Source organism: Odocoileus virginianus, chromosome 7, assembly GCF_023699985.2.
Source record: "Odocoileus virginianus isolate 20LAN1187 ecotype Illinois chromosome 7, Ovbor_1.2, whole genome shotgun sequence".
Taxonomy (NCBI): Eukaryota; Metazoa; Chordata; class Mammalia; order Artiodactyla; family Cervidae; genus Odocoileus; species Odocoileus virginianus.
This window is the reverse complement of record NC_069680.1, coordinates 49,580,025-49,596,549: the sequence shown is the minus strand read 5'-3', so window position 1 is coordinate 49,596,549 and position 16,525 is coordinate 49,580,025. Positions and strand designations below refer to the sequence as shown.

The following is a 16,525-nucleotide window of genomic DNA, read 5'->3' as shown; positions in this document are numbered from 1 at the left end:
TGTTACTCCCCCCCCCCCCCTTAATCTTTCTTCATCTTTAAAGTGAAAGTCACTCAGTCATGTCTGACTCATGGTGACCCCATAGACTGTAGCCCACCAGGCTCCTCTGTCCATGGAATTCTCCAGGCAGGAATACCAATGTGAGTAGCTGTTCCCTTCTCCAAGGGATATTCCTCACCCAGAAATCAAACCCAGGCACCCCACATTGCAGGTGGATTCTTTACCATCTGAGCCACCAGGGACGCCCAAGAATACTGGAGTGGGTAGCCTAGCCCTTTTCCAGAGGATCTTCCTGACCCAGGAATCAAACCAGGGTCTCCTACATTGCAAGCAGATTCTCTACCAGCTGACCTACCAAGGAGGACAAAACAAAGTAATAATTAATCATTAACTAATAACTGGTCATTCTCTTTCCCATTGGGGCTTCCCTTGGTAGCTCAGCTGATAAAGAATCTGCCTGCGATGCATGAGACAGAGAAGACATGGATTCGATCCCTGGGTTGGGTCGATCCCTGGGTTGGGATGATCCCCTGGAGGAGGGCATGGCAACCCACTCCAGTATTCCTGCTTGGAGATTCCCATGGACAGAAGAACCTGGCAGGCTAAGTCCATGGGGTCACAAAGAGTAGGACAGGACTGAAGCAACTTAGCATGCAGGCATGCACTCTTCTCCATGACCTGAATGAAAGTCAGTAAATTGCAGGGAAACGAATGGTGTGAGGCAAATAGATGAACTACTATTTTCCTATCTGTAAGAATGCTCAACAATGTGGCCAGGGTCCACAGGTTTTTTTGTTGGAAATTTCATCTCATATAGACTCGATGCGGAAAAGATGAAACAGGGAGGCTGAGCAAGCTTATGCAGCTTCATTTGAACTTCAGAAACCAACCTTTGGTAGGGTGTAGAGTCTTTGTCTAGGTCAGAACTAGAGGAGGTTCAGTGTATAAAGGAAATTTGCATCTCAGTGGTGGATGGTCACAGCCCTCTTTGACAAGCTAGTAGAATGTATGGTGTCCCTTCTCAGAAATACCCATATGTACAGGAAGACAAAAGTTGCACATCGCTTTAGGAGGTTGCCACACGTGGTAAGCACTAGATACCTACCTATGGACTGGCCCCAGTCTGCTGCGGCGACTGTGGAAATCTCAGTGCCATGCCTGTTACCTTTTAACTAAAGACAGGAGTGTGTGTATCTTTAGCGCAGCGCACCTGCCTTATAGACAGAACGTGCTCAGACGCAGCCTCTCTGCTTCAGCACACTTTGAGCACTACAGGGGCGCCCCCGTTTTCCTTGGAACTGTCACAAAGGACAGCACTTGGCATCCTCACTCCTCATTGCCCAGGAGCACCGACTCGTCAAAGTTCTGGTGCCCGTTTCTCTGGGATCGCTGCCAGCTCCGGCTAGGAGGGCGCCCAGCGGCCCAGGAGCCTGGGAGACCGGGCGGGCACTCGCACTCATCTGCACACTCGGGCTCGCTCCAAGTGCGCACGGTCCTGGACCGGCCGGCGCGAGCACGCGGTGGGCGGCGGGGGCGCAGCGGCGCCCGGGGACGCGCGAGTGTGCGCTCCGAGAGGGCGCCTGGCCGGCGGTGCCCAGCTCTCCAACGGCCTCCGTGGCTCCGGGCCGGGCCCGGGCCGCGGCCCCCACAGTGCCCTCCCTCCGCCCGGCCGGAGTGGCCGGGCTGGGAGCCGCGAGAGCAAGAGCAGCGCCCCTACCGCCCGCTTTCCCACCTCCATCTCCTCCGCCTCCTCCGCCTCCTCCTCCTTCCCCCAGCCACCCGCTCAGTCACAACCGGTTCAGACTGGCCAGGGTGCCCCGCAAAAGAGGGAGACCGGGGGGAAAAGCACGGGAAATAACTTCCCAAGGAGAAGGAGGGCGAGAAGGTGGAGCCCCCTGGAGGGGCCGGCTCCCTCCCTCCATGTGGCCGCCGCCGCCGCTGCCGCGGAGCTCGGCGGGGGCAGAGGGCGGCGGCTCCCGGGGCAGCCTGTAGCGGGACGAATTGCCCAATACTCCGGCAGGGGCCGGGGCCGGGGCCGAGCCCCCGGATAAATAGCCGCCCAGCAGGCCCGGAGCTGCCGGGGAGAGCGGCGGCCGCTGTCCTCCCGGCACCACCCGCCCGGGCAGTGCGCCCCGTGCTGCGCCCCGGAGACGCCGCTCACTGCGGCCGGTACCCAGGTAAAAAGCTGGAGCTCGCGGGAAGGGTCCGGGGGTCGGCGGTTCCCCGTCTGCCTCCCGGAGGCTACGAGAAACTCCTCGGTTTCCGAACGGGCAGAGGAGGCGGGGGCGACGCTGTCATCCGCGGCCAAGCAGCTCGGAGCCGGGTTCTTGTTAGGAGTGTGTGCTGGGGAGCTGAGAGTGTCTTCGGGGTGTTCGCGCCCACCGCGTGACAACTCCCAACCCTTTGGTGGGGTGCTGCTCTGCAGGGCCAGTTTTCCCAGCGCTCTGAGGGCGGTATTGTGCACGGAGTTGGACGAGAGAGAGGGAGAAAGGAGGTCCTGGAGAGAGGACGGTGCCCTCGGATTGAGCTCGGGATAGAGATCTGCGCCGGGACTGCCGGTGGCAGATGGGGGTTGGGGGGGCGGGGGGAAGCGACTCAGGTGAGCCCCTGTTTCCCAGAGGGCATGAGGCCTCCAAGTGCCCTGGTTGAGAGCTGGTGCACGCAGGTGACCCCGGGAGGGTCGCACTGGGGCGCCCAAGGGTTCCAGGCGCGGCGCCAGCTTCAGCACCGCGGGGTCAGCTCGGGCGAGCGCAGGAGGCACGGGGGCCTCGGCCGCCTGGACACAGAGCCGGAACTTGCGAGGACTTGGTGCTTCACGCTCCATCTGTGGCTCACTCTAGGTAACCACCTCTAGCCTCAGGAGCTCCTAGAGGGTTCGGAAAGAAATGATAAACGCATAAAAACTTCGTCATCATAAGTAGATCAATGCTTCTTAGGTTGCCATGTCTAATCCAGCCTAAAGCAATCAATATAATCTGGAGGTTAGGTAGGATTTACACTAAATAGGCATACTACTTACACAGTAAGTTATTTAATATCTTGTGTTTTTGGATCAGTGTCTTGGGTCACAGTTAGTTTGGATGTATTTTTTTAAATCTTGAATTACCTGGATAGCGGCTCAGGTTGCAGAGTAGGATTTTCAGTTGTTCCAGCAAATCCTGTTAATTTGGTATGTCCTAACAGTTTCTCAGATTTGAGTTGGTTTCAGCTGTGAGAAATTGTTCTGGCTGGTTCAGGCAGAGGACTGAGGAAGCTAGACAAGATTCTGAAGTGAAAGCACCAATTATTCATTTATAGGATTACACCTTCTTTTAAGTACCTTGTGGATCCAGATAACAGGGTTATCCATATCATTGCTAGAAATAAATTTATTTCTTTTCGGGCCCTAGGAAGTGGAAATTACATTATAAAATAGCTTAACCTGCAAATTTGCAATAACTCGTAGCAGCACTGACTGCCTAAGAACACACTTCTCTGTCTCTTTTCTTTTGTGTGTAGGCAAGAGGGGGTAACAAGGACACTTTTTCTCTGTGGGATGCATCTAGGAAGAGACAAAAGATATGCAGAGGTAGATCAGGACATTGGGACGTCTTCTCTAATTTCTGACTGAGTCTCTGAAAAGATGGTGGTGATATGTGCATTGGTTGGCGTCTGAATCTGTATCAGGGCAGATCTTGGTGCTTTGGGTGTGGTTCTGGTCATGAAACTAGAGCAAGAGAATGACAATTAGATGTAGTTAGCTTTTGAAGCTTTATTTTCTCACCTGATCTTTTGAGCCTGCAATTTTTTTAGTCTTTTTCTTGAGCGAGTCATTACTTGAACTTACTTCATACAATGCAGTTGGGTATAGAAAGCCCGTGGGTAGGTACGAAAGAAACAATGTCTTGCTTGTTTAATTATTGCTTTACAAGAAAGTATCACCTAATGACTTTAATTTTAATTAAAGTTGGCAAGAATGCATATATTTTGAGCTAGTTGGCCTTTTCTTTGGGAGGTTCTTTGTAGACATCCGAATATTCCCTGCAGATAATGAGATTGAAGAGTGACTTAAAACAGTTCAAGGAAAGAGTACATGACCCCTGCCTTCAAAGCGTTTAGTCGGGTGGGAAAAATAGGCATGTTTATAAATATCTAGAATACATGATAGTAAAAATGTAATCATATGGCAGGGACATCAATAGTGTGCGACTGAATGGCAGAGAGGTTCATTCAAGGTTAAAAAATGAGAAAAGTTATGTGGTGGGTGTAGCATCTGAGCTGAGATTTGAGGAAGGAAGAGGATTTCCTTGATGCAAAGCAGGGCTGCTGGAACAAGCATGTTGCATGGAGGTGTGCAAGTCTGGTGTGTTCAAAGGTAGCAGAGCAGTTTGGAGTGGCTGGAGTCTGGAATTTAAGATAGATAAGACTGGGAGGTAGGACGGGGCTAGATTATGGAGATGACAAGCCATGCTAAGAAATTAAAGTGTGATTGAACATTATTATTGTATTTATACCAACAGTGTTAACATCCTTCACTGTAGTTTATTCCTTGAAGTACAATTTTGTGAGCTTCCCCTAATAAGCAAATGAATAAGATCTTAATAGCATTTACTTTCTATAACTGTGAAAGAGTAATGTGTTTTCAAGTAGATTTCAATGCTTTATTCAAATCCAACAATTATTTCCCCTGAATTTGCAATCTTAGGATACAACAACTTTTAATTTGATTAAAACTTTGGATAGGAAAATACCCCCACTTTCCTGGGTCAATATGCAGAGTAAAGTCACTTTCTGTTCACTGTTTCAGTTATTGACAATAATAATAATTATTATTAATCTTTATTAAACATGACATACTAAGTGAGCTACATACCTTCTTTTATCTAGGGAGGCATAATTTTAAACTTATTCTGAGAATTTCTTTTTGGCCTCATTGCACAGCATGTGGGATCTTAGTTCCCTGACCAGGGATCAGACAAGCCCCTGGCATTGGAAGTACAGAGTCTTAACCACTTAACCACCAGGGAAGTCACCTTGATCTCTTGATCTTGAAAATTTTAATAAGGTCACTCAACTAAGTAAGTGGTAGAGCCAGGTATTGAACCCAGGAAGTTTGTCTTGATAGCCCATTCTTTGGGCAGGGGCATAATATATGATAACTGTTATTCACAGTAATTAGGATTTGGACCTGCTACCTGTAGGAGAAGTTTTTCTCTATTTTTCCATTTGCATCCTCATTTCTATCATTTTAATTTTATTTTTTAATTTATATAATTGCCACATAAAATGTTACTTTTAGGTGTACAACATGATGATTCTAAATATATATATATATATATATATATATATATATATACTGCAAAATGGTGACTCAGTAAGTTTAATTAACATGCACCACCATAGTTCTAATTTTTTCATGTGTCTGATGAGAACTTTAGGATTTCCCTGTAGCTCAAATGGTAAAGAATCTGCCTGCAAAGCAGGAGACCAGAGTTTGATCCCTGGGTCAGAAAGATCCTCTGGAGAAGGGAACGGCAATCCACTCCAGTATTATTGCCTGGAGAATCCCATGGACAGAGAAGCCTGGTGGTCTACAGTCCGTAGGGTTGCAAAGAGTCGGACACTAACACACATACAACACAATGAGAACTTTTAAAATCTACTGTTTTGGTGACTTTCAAACATATACCGCAGTATGTTATAGTCACCGTACTGTACATTATCTGATTATATTTACTTTATAGGTTCAGTGATGACCCGTATTTCAGTGTTTTAACACATCTTCAAACTTGTTTCTTAAATTAATCAGTCTATTTTTGGCTGTGCTGGGTCTTCATTGCTGTGTGGGCTTTCTCTAGTTGCAGCAAGCAGGGGCTACTCTCGCGTTGCAGTGTGCAGGCTTCTCATTGTGGTGGCTTTTTTTTTCCTTATTGCAGAGAAATGGGCAACAGGGGCTTCAGTAGTTGCGGCTTCCCGGGCTCTAGAGTACAGGCTCAATAGTTGTGGTGCATGGGCTTAGTTGCTCCAAAGCATGTGAGATCTTCCAGGATCAGGGATCAAACCTGTGTCTCCTGCATTGGCAGGCAGATTCTTTACCTCTTAGCTACCAAGGAAGCCTTATCTTCAAACTATTATATGATCTTGTGCTTTTATGACCCACTCAAAATAAACTCTTAAGCTCTTTGAGAAGAGAGGGGATATGAGATGAGAAAAACTTTAGTGAATCTAACAGCCTTAAATACAAAGACTAGGCCTCCCAGATTCCCTGGAAGAGCATCAATTTCATATATTCTTTTCACTCTTCCCAGCAAATCCCCCACATGCACCATATATTTTGGTATTTCAGCATCCCATATATATTACCGTGTATCTTCAGAGTTTTTACTCTGAAAATTATATAGCAAATCTACTAGTTTGTAGATGACATGCTAAAGTATATATTCAGGCAAAAGACTGGATTCTATATAATCATGTACAAGTTATACAAAACACTAAGCAAAACGACACACCATTGGAGACTGCGTCATGAGAGATTTTTTCACCGCTGCTGTTAATACTTGGACCCAGTTTTATGGCGTATGGGTTGTATGGAATTAAGATAAGCTGAAACAAAAGCTTGGTAGCTTAGGAAGCATGATAAATGCCTGTGACAAATGAAATGATGGTACCAACTCACATCTAAGTCTCTGGTCCTCACTTTGCTTATATTGACTCTGTTAAATCTCTAGATCTATCTTTTCATTTGTTCTCAGACTGAATGATTTATGAACTCTTCTATTTCCTCTTCTGTTCCTGAGAGCAGGACTGGAAATAGGTGGCCTTTCCCTGGACGGGTCAGTAAGGGATCTTGAGATGGGTCTCTCCCTTAACAAGATATCACTAAACCTCAGTTTCCTCGTGCTGTGCCGTGCAGAGTCACTCAGTCGTGTCCAACTCTTTGCGACTCCATGGACCATAGTCCGCCAGGCTCCTCTGTCCATGGGGATTCTCCAGGCAAGAATACTGGAGTGGGTTGCCATGCCCTCCTCCACAGGATCTCCCCAACCCAGGGATCGAACCCAGGCCTCCTGCCTTGCAGACGGATTCTTTACCTGCTGAGCTGTCAGGGAAGCCCAGTTTCCTCATACAGAGGAGGAAATGTAGTAATTGTTAAGATTGGGGGTAGCACGTTCTCCAGGTTCACCTAGGGCTGACTGGCCTCATGGAGCAGCAGACTGGGGTGGGAGGTGGGGAGAGCACAGGTGAAACTCCAAGGCAAGTCAGCCTTGGTGCTGTGAAAGGGAGAGGAGGGAGTGGAAGGAGCTGGAGAAAACATGCCCATTCACGAGGGCCAGAGCTACTCAGTTCCAGCCAATTATTACGTAAGAACAAGAGCCCAGTGTTGCCAGATCTTCAGGAGAATCCGGAAATTCAGATTTTGATGGGAAAACATTGGCAATTCATTCAACATGGCTAAAAATAAAAGAAAATAAGAATTGGGCAGGCCAAACAAAACACCTCTAGAGATCAGATTTGGCTTTTTTGCCGCTGATTTGCTAGATGACTTCCAAGCTTTCTTCTGGCTTCAGACTTCCACGATCCTGCCCTCAGTCCATCCGATCTCTAACCCAGTTCTTCACTGACACATATTCCAGCACTCACCGGATCTAAAGCATGATAGCTTTGGAAGATCTCTTTGGTGAGTGCTGGACCATGATAGATTTATAAGGCCTTTAAGATCAGTGAATGCCCTTTTTCGATGGTCATGCTGTTGACATAATTCAGAGGCCCTGGCAGTTAATTGCTTGTGTTAATTATCCCTTTCAGGGACAGTTAGTTAGGTTTAATTCCAGGACCCAGAACTGTTCTCTAAATATTTTCCTTCCTGTTCTTTCTTTTCACTCAAACGTAAGAAGATAATGAGAGCTGGAAAATAGATCCTGGTTTCCACTTGAACAAGGTGTATTTATAAGCTTAATTTTTTGTTTGCTTTATTTATATTTTGCCATGCTACTCAGCTTGCAGGATCTTAGTTCCCTGATTAGGGGTGGAACCCAGACTCCTGGCCTTGGAAGCTTGAAGTCCAAACTACTGGTTCGCCAGGGAATTCCCAATAAATTTATCTTACGGTGCTTAGACAAATCATCTTTACCTGAGCAAGATTTTGCCCTGTAGTCTGTCTCCTTAATCTGGGGATGTTCTTCAATTGCAACAAGGTGAATAAGTTAAGAGTTTGGCTCTTATGTGTTAATATAGAAGTTTAGGGTTTTTTTTTTTTAAGTATATTTATATGGATCCAAAAAGATAAAAATGAGAACAAAAGTAGTGGACTTGCACGTGATTCCAACCTCCAGTTCTTTTGAATAACTCGTTCCTGGGGGAACAATACAGTTAAATTTTGTAATATAATATTTTTAAAGCAGAGTTTCATGAGTGTGACGAGGTAAGATGTGTTCTTTGCTTTATGCTAATGAGCTATTTTACAAACAAGTGGGCCTGCCTCTACCTGTAAAGCCCGGAGCAGATATTGACAACAGGAAGGAAGCATCTGAGTACATAAAAGAAACATGGCGTTTTCAGAGAAATCACAGACCTTACTGTAACTGAGCTGTCAGAGAAGACCAGTGGAAGGCTCTCAGTGACAGTTCTGGGCCATACTTTGTCCTTGTCCCTGCTCCAGTGGTGAGTCGACCCTCCCTTGCACCTATGGGAGTTTGTCAGCCAACCCTGGATATTTAACATTTAAAACAAACCTGAAAGAATCAGGCAATTATCTGATCATTTAAGACATACCATCTGATCTTATACTGGTAACAACTTTCATTTAAAAAAGCTAACTTTATGTTTACCCATGTATTTGGCTAGCCTTTCAGGTTTAATGATGGAGGCAGGCTCTAATCCCTTTGGAGGAAGGAACCACATCCACCTTCGGTCCACAGCACCTTCCAGATACATTCATTTTCTTCCAAATACACAAATACCTCCCAAATGTACTCAGTTCTTTCTGTTGAATGAAAACTATATGGTTAATCATTTTGATATACAGGAGATTTAGGTCAGTAGGCTTTCTATGCATTCATTTATTCACTCATTTCATAAAGACCTGTTGAGCCTTTACTATGTGCCAAGCACAATTCTTAGTGCTGGGGATGCAGGATAATCTTGTTGGTTAGATACCTTAATGAATAATAACATATTGTGATAAATGTTGTAAGAACAAGATTGCCCAAATTACTGTGAGACCTTCGAGAAGGAATGACTAACTATTGAAGGGTTTGAATGGCATCAAATAAGAGGAGACATTTAGGCTAAGTCAAGAATTGATGCTTTTGAACCATAGTGTTGGAGAAGACTCTTGAGAGTCCCTTGGACTGCAAGGAGATCCAACCAGTCAATAAAGGAAATCAGTCCTGAATATTCATTGGAAGGACTGATGCTGAAACTGAAGCTCCAGTACTTTGGCCACCTGATGTGAAGAGCTGACTCATTGGAAAAGACCCTGATGCTGGGAAAGATTAAAGGCAGGAGAAGGGGATGACAGAGGGCGAGATGGTTGGATGGCATCATTGACTCAATGGACATGAGTTTGGGCAAACTCTGGGAGATGGTGAAGGGCAGGGAAGCCTGATGTGCTGCAGTCCATGGGGTCGCAAAGAGTTGGACACGCCTGAGCAACTGAACGACAACTTGAAGCAGGGGTTGCAGAAAGGATTACAGCCTCCCCGCAGCTGGTGGGGAGTGAAGAGTCTAAGGCATTCAGAAGGAGAGGAGCATGGCTTAAGAGATGAATTGTGACAGTGGTTTGGAGAGTCCAGGTTTTGGTAATCCTGCAGAGGTAGTTGGGGCTGAATTGTTGCAAATCTTTAGAGAAAATAGAAAGAATCAGGTAGCCAGCTGGGTATTGAAAGATCTAAATATCAAATGTCATATGAACCAAATACAGATTTGTAAAACCAGCTTTTATTTTTTATTTATAATTTTTTATAATTAACTTGAAACATTTGATTTATTTATTTTGGTTGTGCTGAGTCTTTGTTGCTGCCTGGGCTTTTCTCTGCAACTATGCAGAGAGCAGGGGCTCCTCTCTAGCTGTGGTGTGCGGGCTTCTCATTGTGGTGGCTTCTCTCGTTGCCGAGTGCAAGCTGTAGGGCACATGGGCTTCAGGAGCTCCAGCTCCCAGGCTCTAGAGCACAGGCTCAATAGTTATGGCACACAGGATTAGGTGTTCCTCGGAATGTGGGATCTGCCCAGATCAGGAATTGAACCTGTGTCTCCTGCATTAGCAGGTGGCTTCTATACCACTGAGCCACAGGGAAACCCTATTTATAATTTTTGGATCACACTGTTTATTGATGCCTGGCTTGAATCTCCATGAGGGCAGAAATGATCATCTTTGATTTTCTTTTGCACTGAGAAGTTAAAGAACACAGTAAGGACATTTTTCTTGTCTGGATGCATAGAAGCCAGAAAACATTGAGTTGAGGAATGATTAGGAAATGAGAAAGTGGAGGGAGGGAGGTACTCATTTCAAGTTTTTCTAAGAAAACCTTTAGAACATGCCACAACAGTTACAGTATTGGTAAACATTTGCTGTATGCCAGATATCAACACCTAGTATTTCATAGAGATTACTTCGTGTGTTCCTCATAAAATTCTATGACAAAGGAGTTCTTCCTATCCTATTTTTGTTTTATAGTTGAAGAAACTGAGGTTTTTTAACTTGCTTAAATTCACATGGCTAATGCTCTGCTATTAATTGTGGTCTAACCTCAACTATGTACCCAGGTTGAAAATGGACCCTTCTAGACTAAGGGCTTTCAGTGTTTTTGACTGTGACCCATAGTGAGATTTATTTTACAGCCTGACCCTGCCAGCAAACACAGGCACACATGTAAACACTGAAGCCAAGTCTCTCAAAGTAGTGCTCAACGCTTAGCAGTGTGCAGGAGGACTTATATTTGCTACTTTAATCAATTTTATTCTAGTCTAAATTTCAGTTTTTTAAACACTGCTGCTCACAATGTTCGATTGATTTGACGACTGATGATGTACTAGAGTTTGGACCACACCCCTCTAGCCTGCTAGCTACTTTACATTGCTCCCTGAACTACAGCTTAATATCTTTTTCTATTAACATTAGCAAACATTTATTCAGTGCCTACTATATGCAGAGATGTGGAAGGAACATAAAGAACATATGGTATGCCTTGACCCCAAGGAATTTTCAGTGTAGTGAAGGGAAAGACAAGTAATGGCTAATTATAATGCAGACCAGCAAAAAAAAAAAAACAAACCAGGCACAAGCCACGTAGAATGGGAACATAGGAATAATGATGGATCCTGGTTGTGTTTAGCAGTTGTGTGTGTGTGTGCTGCAAGAACACTAAAAGATTTTTATGAAATAAATAGAAATGTCTTTGGTAAAGACTTTTAGGACTTAGGGCCAAGGGAGATCTGAAGACCACAGTATTCTGTGTATTATTCTCAAAGGTCCTTGAAATGGTCAAGCTATCATTATTATTATGTAGACATTAATTTGTCCACTATAAGCCCTTGAAGGATGCTAGCATGTCCAGTTATGTTAAAGAATATCCATTTAAAAAAAATTTGAGATAACTTCCCAAAGTAAAAGAATGCAAATCTGTGAGCAATTTATGAACCTCCATTAGTGATAAATCCTAGGGTTAAATGGAGAGAGAGAGCCTTAAGTAGAATCTAGCAAAAATTCTGTGGACTTTGGAGGTAGAAGGAGGGTTATTAATACTTTTCTAATTTATCTTATGTAGATTAAAAAGATAACATTTGAAAATCCTGGCACTGTGTCTGATACGTAGAAAGTGTTAAATCAGTTTAAATAACTAAAATCAGTCAAGTCTTTCAATTTAGGCTTGTCCGGCCAGAGGAGCAATTATGTAAGCTAGTGCAGTGGTCCACTCCTTTCTGTTAGAAGCTTCACATTGAGATCACTTGGAGCCCTTTAGCAATTTGGCCTCAAGCCCAGAGATCCTGTTTTCGTGTGTCTAGAGAAGTCTCAGACATTGGTCATTTTTAAGCCCCTATGGTACAGCCAGGTTTGAAATGAAAAGTGTTAGTTGCTCAGTTGTATGCAACTCTTTGCAACCCCATGGACTGTAGCCCACCAGGCTCCTCTGTTCTTGAGATTCTCCAGGCAAGAATACTGGAGTGGGTAGCCATTCCCTTCTCCAGGAGATCCTCCTGACCCAGGGATCAAACCCTGGTCTCCTGCACTGCAAGCAGATTCTTTACTATCTGAGCCACAGCCAGGTTTGAAATCCCCTGAAAAGTATATGCTTTAATGATTAGAAACATGTTTGTGTGGAGCTGCAACCTTAAAATTGGGTCCTTTTTTGATGCCCAAAGAGTTATCATCTTTTCTTAAGAACTAGTTCAGAAAACAAGATCTTAGATATCTTTATGGTCACACCTCATGGCTTCCGGGATGTTAGTTCCTTGACTAGGAACTGAACCCTCACCCTTGGCAGTGAAAGTATGGAATCATCACCACTGAACAACCAGGGTATCCTCAAGATCTTTGGTATATTTGAAGTCAGGAAGGGGTATCTTTGAACTGGGGAAAGAGTAGAAAACTGGGGTATGAAGACTGTCAAGGCAAACTTGACTTCCTGTGGTGCTCAGGAGACACAGGAATTGATTTTTTCCTGTCAACTTTGAGGATTCATCTTCACCTCCATTCTGCCAACAAGTACCCTGGAAATTGTGGAGTAACACATGGCAAAGAGGTGTGCATAAGCTGCATAGCTCCCTGAGTTGAGCGGAAAAGGAAGGAAGGAAGGAAATGAAAGAAAGGAATGAAAGTAAGCCTCTCGTGGACTTCAGGGCCTCTTTGTTTTGTCTTCTTTGGGCTGTGGGTGACCTGATGGCTCTTTGGGACCTAAGAGCAGACCATCATTGTCACTGGGGTCTTTCTCGAGACTTCTCTCTTCCCTTTTTTTTAAAAAAGTTTATTTTATTGAAGTATTGGTGATATACAATGTTGTGTTCCTTTCTGTTGTACAGCAAAGTGATTCAATTATACATATGTATCTATTTTAATTTTTATTTATGTATTGGTCCATGGGATCACAAAGAGTCGTACATGAGTGAGCATGTATACACACACGCACACACACACACACACACACACTTTATTTTTGGCTGCACTGGATCTTTGTTGTGGTGCTTGAGCCTCTCATTGTTGTGGCTTCTCTTATTTTGCAGAGCATGGGCTCTAGGCACATGGGCTTCAGCAGCTGGGGCACAAAGGCTCAGTAGTTTCAGCTCCCAGGCTCTAGAGCACAGGCTCAATAGCTGTGATGCATAGGCTTAGTTGCTCCATGGCACGTGGGATCTTCCCGGACCAGGGATTGAACCCATGTCTCCTGCATTGGCAGGTGGATTCTTTACCACTGAGCCACCAGGGAAGCCCCTGCCTGGAGATTCTTGAAGCTGCTCCTCCTGGGTCTTTACCGGCGCTGCTCTGTAGCAGCAGGATGGCATTATGGGTGGTGAAGTGATGCTCTCCAGGCAGCTCATCCTCTGGGACTTGGCCATCTGGGACAGTGGGAGAGTTGGGAAAAGATTTTTCTCTCTTCTATCTGGCAGTGTGTGTGTTTGCCTTCTCTGGAGCTGTCAGGGTGAAATTGCTCATTCTCTGGCCAGAAACCAGCCAACAGATTTCGGGCACTTGCCACATCAAAGGGTGGGGTTAATAGCATTGCCACCACCAGTGGGGACAGCGCCAGATTGTCACAAGTGAAGAGGGAGCAGGCAACCATCCATTCCTTTTTTTTCCTCCTTCTACACTCCAGGGGACTTTAGAAAAATAAAAGTCATGCTGTCCTGAGATGGTCCAATTATTCTGCTTTCTTGTTTGGTAAATTTTTGATTCTTTGGAGAGAGATGCTGACTTTTCTGTAACCTTCAAGTCACTTAGGTGCATTAGCATGGTAGAGGTGTTTGTTTATTTTTTGCATTGTTTGATATACTTTCTTATACCACTTTCTCCTCTTTTCATTAAAAAAGCAGATAGATGGATGTAATCATCTTTTAAATTTTGTATTGTAGACAGTGATCCTCTTCTGCATTTTTTCTGCAAGTATTTATAGAAAATCAAGAAACTTAACTTTTGCCATGGTTATCACTGCTGTAAGAATTTTTGCTTTTGTTTCTATTTGAAACCAACGTAGATGTGATGATCAGTGGAGATTTAGGTGTGGGGCTGAGTAAACTTTGCCTTTGACAGGGTAAATGACAGAGTAGAGTCAAAAGACAGCCAAGTGCTGGCTGCTGCACTGGGGTGGTGGGCTCCAGGCAGTTTCCACTTGCTTAGTTCACTGTCGCCAACTGCTTATCTTCTCCTCTGTCTTCCTCACCTGTGTCCTTCCTCCACTGGGATAGAAGACGGAATGGTTGGTCAGAACGTGCTGTATCCTCTAGGACAGTGATGCTCAGCCTAGCTACACATTAGAGTGGCTGGAAGTGTTAGGCTCTACCCCAGAGCAGGATGGTGGTGGGACCTGGCATCGGGGATATTTAAAAGCTGCCCAGATGATTCTAGTGCAGTCATGGTCGAGAATCACTTTGGTTGGGCAGCAGTTTTCAGAGTGTATCTGTGGATGACCTGTATTAGAATCGTTGGGTGATTTTTTTTTTTTTTTTTTTGGCTGCACTGCAAGGCTTGCAGGATCTTGGTTCCCTGCCCAGGAATTGAATCTGGGGCCATCACATTGAAAGCTCTGAGACCTAACCACTGGACTGCCTGGGAATTCCCCATAGGGTGACTTTTTAAAAATGCAAATTCTGGAATTCCTAAACTTGAAACCAAATCAAGTTTTAACAGTAGTAAACACAGTTTTGAATCATTCCAGATGCAACCTGCCAGTTTGCAGATCTTGGTTTAAATGTTCTTAGTATTAAATAAATAACTAAAGATTAAGAAATAAGTAAAGATCAAAAAGTCTTAGAAGCCCTAGAGTGAGAAATGATTCAGTAACTAGTTGATCTTGAATTCTGGTGTGAGTAACTGAGAAAGTGGCTATCAAGTCCCCAGAAATCCTTTATAGGTATAAAATCATAGCTAATATTTAGTAAAATGTGTTATTGTGTGCCAGGCACTGAGATTTGAACTTAAAAAATTTTTTATTGGCGTATAGTTGATTTATAATGTTGTGTTAGTTTCAGGTGTTCAGCAAAGTGAATCAGTTATACATATAGCCACTCTTTTTTTAGATACTGTTCCTATTTAGGCTATTACAGAGTACTGAGTAGAGTTCCCTGTGCTATACAATAGGTCCTTATTTTTTATCTATTTTATATATAATATTGCCTATATGTCAATCCAATTCATCCCTTCCCCTCTTCTCCCCTGTAACCTTAAATTTATTTTCCACATCTGTAGCTCTATTTCTGTTTTGTGGATAAGTTCATTTGTACTCTTTTTTAACATTCTGCATATAAGTGAACTTTGTACTTTAAACTCATTATTTACCATTTTCACTTCAGTCACTCAGTCGTGTCTGACTCTTTGCGACCCCATGGACTACAGCACGCCAGGCCTCCCTGTCCATCACCAACTCCCAGAGCTTGCTCAAACTCATGTCCATTGAGTCAATGATGCCATCCAACCATCTCATCCTCTGTCGTCCCCTTCTCCTCCTGCCTTCAGTCTTTCCCACCATCAGGGTCTTTTCAAATGAGTCAGTTCTTCGAATCAAGTGGCCAAAGTATTGGAGATTCAGCTTCAGCATTTTACAGGTGGGGAAAACTGAGGCTCACAGACATTAAGTACTTAGCTCAAAAACATATGGTAAGTAGTGGAGACTGAATCAGAACCAGATATACATGTGATAACAAAGCTCACGTGTGGCATCATGGATGACAGCACTGATGCAAAGGACTTGAGTTTGAGCAGGCTCCAGGAGTTGGTGATGGACAGGGAAGTCTGGCGTGCTGCAGTCCATGGTGTCCAGAGAGCTGAACACGACTGAGCGACTGAACTGAACTGAATAAAGCTCATGACCTTAACTCAGTTCCTTCTGTTGTGGAACCAGATACTAGCAAAACCTCTCTTCCTCTCTACCCTGTCTTTATGGTGAAACTAAGAGGAAAACAAGGAGGCTATCAAACAACTTAAAGTATTATCTTGCTCCTTATCATTTTCCGTACATTCTTCTATACGTACACAAAGCAGCCAGCGATCACTGACGTTTACTTTAGAAGCCCTGAACTTACACTTTATTTTCATTGCTTAGATTCTTCTTTTATGATGTGTAGTCATTCCTGCACTTGAACTGGAGCTTTGTTGCTGCTTTATTTGAGAAGCTACAATGCAAATAGAATAAGCAAAGCATAATCTCCTGATTTTGTTGCCCTTGTTTAAACCTGTTCCTAGGTTAGAAATCTGGGTGTGATCAGGAGTGAACTTGATGCTCTGACTTAGGAAGTGACTGTGTCTGCATTAGTTAAGTTACATGAAAGAATCATGGACTGGAGAAATCTGGGTGTGTGTGTTGGGAGGTGTGTGGGAGGGGAGGGAACCTCACATTTA

The 16,525-nt window shown here is 44.2% G+C and overlaps 1 protein-coding gene across 3 annotated transcripts in view; it reads left to right on the top strand.

Annotated features, from left to right (window-relative positions):
* The first annotated feature begins 1,746 nt into the window (after positions 1 to 1,746).
* The window catches only part of SLC16A9 (solute carrier family 16 member 9), a 75,586-nt gene continuing 60,807 nt past the window's right edge, over positions 1,747 to 16,525 (top strand). For 2 of the 3 annotated variants that reach the window (XM_020897113.2, XM_070470687.1), the window contains exon 1: positions 1,748 to 2,177. The gene's annotated coding sequence lies outside the window, so the exon portion shown is untranslated. Of the gene's footprint in view, positions 2,178 to 16,525 lie in introns of all 3 variants that reach the window. The other variant, XM_020897114.2, reaches the window with a different exon arrangement.